The sequence below is a fragment of the Rutidosis leptorrhynchoides genome, chromosome 1 (genome assembly GCF_046630445.1).
Source record: "Rutidosis leptorrhynchoides isolate AG116_Rl617_1_P2 chromosome 1, CSIRO_AGI_Rlap_v1, whole genome shotgun sequence".
Taxonomy (NCBI): Eukaryota; Viridiplantae; Streptophyta; class Magnoliopsida; order Asterales; family Asteraceae; genus Rutidosis; species Rutidosis leptorrhynchoides.
The window spans coordinates 206,084,298-206,091,663 of NC_092333.1; the positions used below are offsets into that span (position 1 = coordinate 206,084,298).

The 7,366-nt window shown below is 34.6% G+C and overlaps 1 long non-coding RNA gene across 1 annotated transcript; it reads right to left on the reverse strand.

The window, feature by feature from the left end:
* Positions 1-442: 442 nt before the first annotated feature.
* LOC139868001 (uncharacterized) lies at positions 443-6,653 on the reverse strand. Its single transcript, XR_011765946.1, has 5 exons — positions 6,260-6,653; positions 5,457-5,540; positions 5,057-5,218; positions 1,743-1,830; positions 443-552 (listed from the first exon to the last, which is right to left on the reverse strand). It is a non-coding gene; the product is annotated as an uncharacterized lncRNA (long non-coding RNA).
* Positions 6,654-7,366: the final 713 nt, after the last annotated feature.

A 7,366-nucleotide genomic window follows, 5' to 3' on the forward strand; every position in this document is an offset into this window, starting at 1 on the left:
TTATTTACACCGATCTGATCATCCAAGTCAATTATTGATCCATCCATATTATAATTAAGTAATGTTAATTAGGTGGATTTGTTAATTACGATAATTTTTAATATACTTAATAATAAATTTGCACGCACCCAATTGGTATAGGGTGTGTTTGGCGTGTAGCTTATTGGAGCTTATGGAAGCTTATGGAAGCTTATGGGAGCTTGAGCTTATGATTTTAATAAGCTCCAAGTCATAAGCTTCGTTTGGTAGTAAAAAAAAGTAGAGCTTATGAAAATCATAAGCTCTAAGCTACTTGTAGTAGCTTATGAAAAAAAGTAGAGCTTATGAACTGGAAAATAAGCTCCAGCTAATTTACCAAACATTTATAAAAAATAATAAGCTCCAGCTACCAGCTTCAAAAACAAGCTCCAGCTCCAGCTCCAGCTCATAAGCTCCAGCTATAAGCTCCAGCTACAGTTACAGCTACTTTCGTCCAAACACACCCATAATCACGTTATAATTCCAATATTCAAAATAATAACCAAAGCGTTGGGTGTCATCTTCTTCAGTCACCTTCACATTTCAAAATTCAATCATCTTCACCTCTCTAAATTCATTCATCTTCATCTTCTTTATGTTTTTGTATATATAACTAGAAAATAAATTGACCGCGCGTTGCGGCGGTAACATTCTGATAGTCGTCGTAGTCTGATTTACATTACAAAACGGCTGTGTATGTACATAGCTAATACATTGCTTAGTGTTTTAAGTTTATATAGCTAATACATGATTTCTCATACCTATACATGACTTCCTTTACTGTTTACTACATGCTTACATTATGTTTACATACATTACTAATATTTATACTTACATACACTCAGAGGCGGATTCAGAGTGTAATAGGTGGTTGGGGGGGGGGGGGGGGGGGGGGGGGGGGGGGGGGGGGGCCGGTGGATTTCGAAATTTTAGTGTAAAAATTTTGAATTTTTTGACTTTGCCCCCGGTGGAATTTTTTTTTTTTTGCCCCAAAACCTTCAAATTTTGCCCCAAAACCTTCAAATTTTACCCACAAATCTTCAATTTTTTGCCCCAAAACCTCCATATTTTACTCAAAAAAAATTGCTATGGTTTTAAAAAAAATTTTTGCCCCCGGTGGAATAAAATCCTGGATCCGCCACTGCATACACTGGTATTTCCCATACTGTTTACTACCTGCATATACCACCCGAACGTTGTTCTCCAAAAAACCTCAACATAATGAAAACTTCATTAGCGGTATTGTAAATGTATAACTGTAAAGATCGGGGGATCACCTTCCTCAAGGTATAACAAACCAACCAATGGTAAACTTGACCCAAAATCTTAAACACGTAAGGCCCTCTTCCACTATTAATTGCATAATCAATCTGAGCACCATAGGACGCCATATAGACCTTATTCTTCAACAGTTCAATAACTACTCGAGGTGGTTAACAACAAAAATAAAGATTGTAAACCAATACCTTATGGAACACTTGTAACGCACTCATAAGAAAGTAATCGAAGTTTGTCACAGGTTGGGTGACACACCGCAGGCTCATTGAGACAATAGCTAGACACAATGTTGACCAATTTAGATATAACCTGGCTAGATAGGGAACGATTAACTGTAAGCAAGAATACAAATTCTATACGATAAAAAGCCACATTACATTACAACTTGTATTGAAAATGAAAGAAAAAGTATAGGAGGGAAAAAAAGGGAAACAAACAAAAGCTACCTCTTGCGATTCCCCCACTTTCGCACTGTTGGAAAGCACGCACCTATACCAGCTGCTAGAAAGCACTTATACCAGCTGCAACAGAGAACTACGAAGCAACAGTAGAAGCATAGGTCGAGATGTATAAGTTAATCATATTACATAGGTTTGTTAAAGTTTTCATATGTTTTTCAAACCTAACTTCCACCATGACCATTCCTAGCTCGAGTCTAAATGCTGTACCACATGTCGTTTTAAAAATTAAATAACAGTTGGGTTATGAATCCAATATTTTAACCACCTGACAGGATGTTCTAAATTAAGGACAAAAATCACATGCAACTTGGTATGGTAAATGAGCTTCATATGAATATTACTTTTCCAAGCTACATATACGTCAAAAGCAAATAAGAAATTAACTTCAGTTTTACATGAGTTCTTTAGGATGGTATCTTCATGTAATACCTATACTATAAGATATAATAGGTAAGAACTAAAAATATGCATAACATTCCTCTAAAAAAAAAGGAATCCAATTTACATAGTCAAATTAATCATTCCAAACAAATATTGCAATAAAATAACAAATGTTAGAAACATATAAAGCAGACCACTTCTCATATAAAAGCTTATGTTGGTTTGATGAGAATATGAGAAAATAATAAGGCAACAAAACTATTTACTATAAGAAACAACAATTACTACTGAAAGCATATGATTTCTACCTTATTTAATAAATACATTACGGAAACGCCCTCTAAAAGTATGAATAATCACAACGACCAATAGTAACAGAAATCTGATGAGTTCAGATTAGATTTGCATAACACATGCACAGTTTTTTTTTATAACAAAGATAGTCACTGTAACATCCCGTCTTTTTTCGTTTACTTTCCGTTATACTATTTTAAAGTCCGTTATAAAATTTTAACATCTTCCGTTAATATTCGTTTTAAAATATTTCGTTTAGGTAATTCACGCACCTGCTTTTAAACTCGGGGGGACTAAACTTGCCAAATGCCCAAAGTCTTGACTAGTCAACTAGTCAACCATGGCATCTCCACCATTCATTATCCACCTCCTTTTTCACTTTTCTTAATACTTCCACCATTTTCTCTCAAACTCCTAATACAAAGATTCATCATCTATTCAAGATCTAGCAAGCATCAATTCAAACAAATTACATATTCGGAATCCTTGCATCTTCCTCTTCAAATTCATACCAATCTCATTGCATTTGGGTAACTTTCTAAAAACACTAGATTTTGTGTTCTTGATGTTTTTAACTTATAAAAGTATTAATTAGTGTCTATGGCTCAAGTCTAACATGAATATGTGATTTATATTCATGTTCTTGTCATTTTGATGTAATTAGCTTAAACTTGAAATGGGTGTGTTTGATCTTGAGATTTGGTTGTTTAAATGTTGTTAGATGTTAAAAGTGCATGTATTAAATGTGTTACTAGTATCACTAGCTTCAATTTGGTGTGTAGGTTGACATGGAAAAGCTTCATAAACATAATTGCAAAATTTATGATTTTGAGTTAGGGTTTGATAGAAGTAAATTGAATTTTTGATGCATTGAATGCTTTGCAATGTTATTTGTAAGTGTGTAATAGTATTGTATGCGTAATTACCTACGAAACGGCATATTATATGTGGGTATTAAATTCCTGAATCATCTTATGCAATTTATGAACTTGGAGTAATTAATGTTGAGCATTAATGGTGGATTTTGGTGTAAAATGTTTGTATTTGATTGATGATATGTGTTTAGTTGTTTTCCTCGTCAAAATACCTTTCCAACGATGTATGATATGCGTTATAAATGTTTGCGGATCATAAGTTGTGTTTTGGTGAATTTTGGGTCGTGCACTTAGCTTTTGTTCAGCGGGGACAGCACTTTTTTCAGGATCGCGCGCCGCGCAAATGTGTAGCTTCAGATGCTTACCCCCTTTGGACAAAGTCCTGACCTGGTTCCACGCTTTAGTGCGAGCCGCGCATAACTGCGCGCGCTGCGCACATTCCCTGGCCAAACTTTCTTTTTGTTTTATTTTTCATAAATTCTTTTCTCGCTTAACCGCAACTCCAATTAACATGAAATTTGGATAACATGCTCATATATGATTCCTCATCATGGAAAAATTGTCGGACACTCGACCCGACTCCGTTGACTTTGACTTTGACCAAGTTTGACTTTAGTCAAACCTAACCAAATACGTATGCAATCGTTCTAACTTGCTTTTATACTTGTATCTTGCATGAAACTTGACAACGTGATCCACATGCTATATAATCGAGTCGTAATGAGCCATATGACTAATTGAACAACTTTGACCAACCATGATTACCGTTATTGATACGACCTACTTGTTTAGGTCAAGATTAGCGTTCGTTCTTGCACACGTTTACTTGTGAAGTACCTTTTTACTCTTACACTCAATGTGAGATCATAGTCCCACTTTTACTCTTTTATACTTATACGTGGGATGAGAAAACATAAACGATTTATACTTTTATACTTTGAACACAAATACGAAAGCAAAGATACATACGAGTTAGAACAAAAATCCTCAAGTCCAATTATCATCAGTTACACTTGTAGGGTGTAAGCGTGAACTTATGTTGTGTGGCCATACGAGTTTAACGAACCCTCATTCGGACGGTTCGCTACCGTTAGCGAATGAAATATAATTTTATCGGAATAGTGTAGGTTCTAACACTATATGCGGAGGTAAGATTCAGTTAAGTTTTGATAATTGGATGCTCGTGATACAAACACATCTTTTGAGATGTATACGCTTGATATTCGATTTATACTAAATCTTGTGGTTCAAAACATACTTTATACATACACCTATGATTTCACCAACGTTTTCGTTGATAGATTTTCTATGTTTTTCTCAGGTCCTTGAATACTAGGTGATACATGCTTCGGCACTATACTTTTTGATACTTGCTTGGATATCGAGTATACATGCATACGTGGAGCGTCTTTTGACTTATTCTTAAATTGTGTCGCATATGTTTCAATTGTACTTTAAACATTGTAATGTAACTAGTTGTTGAACTACCTTGTAAACCTTGAAACATCCTTACTTTTGAAATAAATGCGACATATTTTTGGTCAAACGTTGTGTTAAAGACTTATGACCACGTAACGGGACCTAAGTAGACGGCGCCGTCAAATGACGATTTTGTCGGGTCGCTACAGTCACAATTCTCACAGGTTGTTCTTTAGGAGTAAATAGGTCTTATATTTGATTCATTAAAATTAATTCGCCCAATAGAATTTGGACCCTTCTAGTTAATGTAAGAATAAAGAAACAAATTACCTCTGCAACATTGGATGTAAATCACCCTTTCTTTTTCGCATCTACTTCTTATCGTTAGTTGCTTTATCACTCTTTTCAGCTTGTTCTTTTTGGCATCTACTCAAAATCCCAACTTTATCATTCAAGTTGAAGTAAGCATGGCATAAACTTCAGGGGTTTGTTCTTGCAACATGAAGAATGTGTTATGAGGGTAGCAAAGATGTACATAACCGAATTACCTTAACATTATATGTTATATCATAAATGATCAACCAAAGTATAATGTAAACGATTAATTGGTATCCAAGTTAGGGTAAATAACCTTTTTAACTGATGAAGACAGATTTCTCCAATCCACTGGTTACCAACAAATAAAATTTTGAAGAAACAAATTCGAGAATTTTGGAACTCATATACTAACCTTAAAAAACTGTCAGTGACATTACATCGAATACCTTGTGTGCGACCAAGAATCTTCAGAATTGCAAATTGCATCATCTATCACCTAAAATTAAATAAAATAAACACTCAATGGTGGTACCGAATTCAAAGACAATAAAACCTAATGCATATTAATTGCAATAATTGATTAATTATATGTTTAAGACTTTTTTATACTCATTTCACATAATTAGATTAATGGTCCGCAAACCTGCAACATCATCAGAAATAGAAAATTTGGATTGATGCAATGTCATGACCAAAAGATTTCACACACGAATTACGCGAGAAAAAATGTAATCCTAGACACGAATAAGCTACTGTAATTTAATCAACAAAACGAAATAATTAAAATAATTTTCACACATACAACCATATGTAGACGCAAACATCGATATAAGCAAACATATAGACACTACTACTATGTTACGATTTTTTTACCAAACTATTTTCTATGCGTAGAGACTTGCTTTATGTTAACATTTATTGAGGGCCACCAATGTTTCTATTTGAATTGCTAAGGAAAACACGAACAACCTAACGAAAACAAAAGTTACGAACCAAATCAACTTAAATTCAACTAAAAAACAGTAAAATAAGAGGGTTAATACTCTAATAGCATACTAATAGCAAATCAAACAGCATAAACATCACTTACGAAATAAAAAACAAAAAAAACAAACTGCAACCAAACCGTCATTAACAGCTTATATAGTAAAAGCTTTTTCCAGTCTATAATCAACTTTATTACCTCGAAGTTAAAGTTAAAAGTGTTACTATTACCTCGATTATATGTAAAATAGCAAACCACAACCGTCATTAACCTCGGATCATTGAGAGCTGGAACCGAACTGCTGCGTAAATGGAAGTAAAGCCCCAAAATCTTTAACAGATTACATATCAACATTAGATCCCACAACAAATAGAGAAACAAATTGGGGTTTTATAAGAAGCATCAATCGATGTAAGTCACATGCAAGTTTTAAATCGTATAGAAAAATCAATCACTGTAAATCGGATGGAAGTTATTGGGGTCAAATTAGGGTTTCATAATGAGTCTAATTCGTGGTGTTTGCAACAGAATAAAAAACCCTAGGTTTGAAGGAGAGTGGCAGACAGAAGAAGAGAGGAGAGGAGGCGGATGGGATGCCGTTTTTTTTTTTAATTAAATAAGCACCTGAATGTCATTTTGTGAGGTTTTGTGAAGGTAACGACGGAGATTCTGGTGGGTATTAGTATATAAGGTAAATTAGGGTTTCATAATGAGTCTAATTCGTGGTGTTTGCAACAGAAAAAAAAACCCTAGGTTTGAAGGAGAGTGGCAGACAGAAGAAGAGAGGAGAGGAGGCGGGTGGGGTGCAGGTTTTTTTTTTTAATTAAATAAGCACCTGAATGTCATTTTGTGAGGTTTTGTGAAGGTAACGACAGAGATTCTGGTGAGACAGAGATTCTGGTGAGTATTAGTGTGTAAGGTAAATTTCTGTATGCATCGTTGTACTTTTGTGCTATAGTAAATAACTAGTGGAGGAGCCCCGCTCCGCGTCAGGATTCCGTTTCAGATATAATTTGATGTTTGGTTCGTAAAATTATTTTGTGTTTATTGGTTATGTCGGTTAAACCTATCGCAAATCGTACGAAAATTTAAAGATGGTTAAAAATTTAGGTGGATTTGTTGGGGTGTTTTATGGAAAATAAAGAAGTTACGATTTGGCCCTTGAACTTTAACTTTAGACCCCTATTGAGTTTACATTTTAAAAAAATTACGTCGTTGGTACCTGTGGTTTGTAACTATTCTCATCAAAACACCTAAAGTTTAAGTTTTGCTTCGTTGGTACCTAAATTTTCCGTGACTTGCATGGTTAGTACCCACTCCAAACGTCCGTTTACACT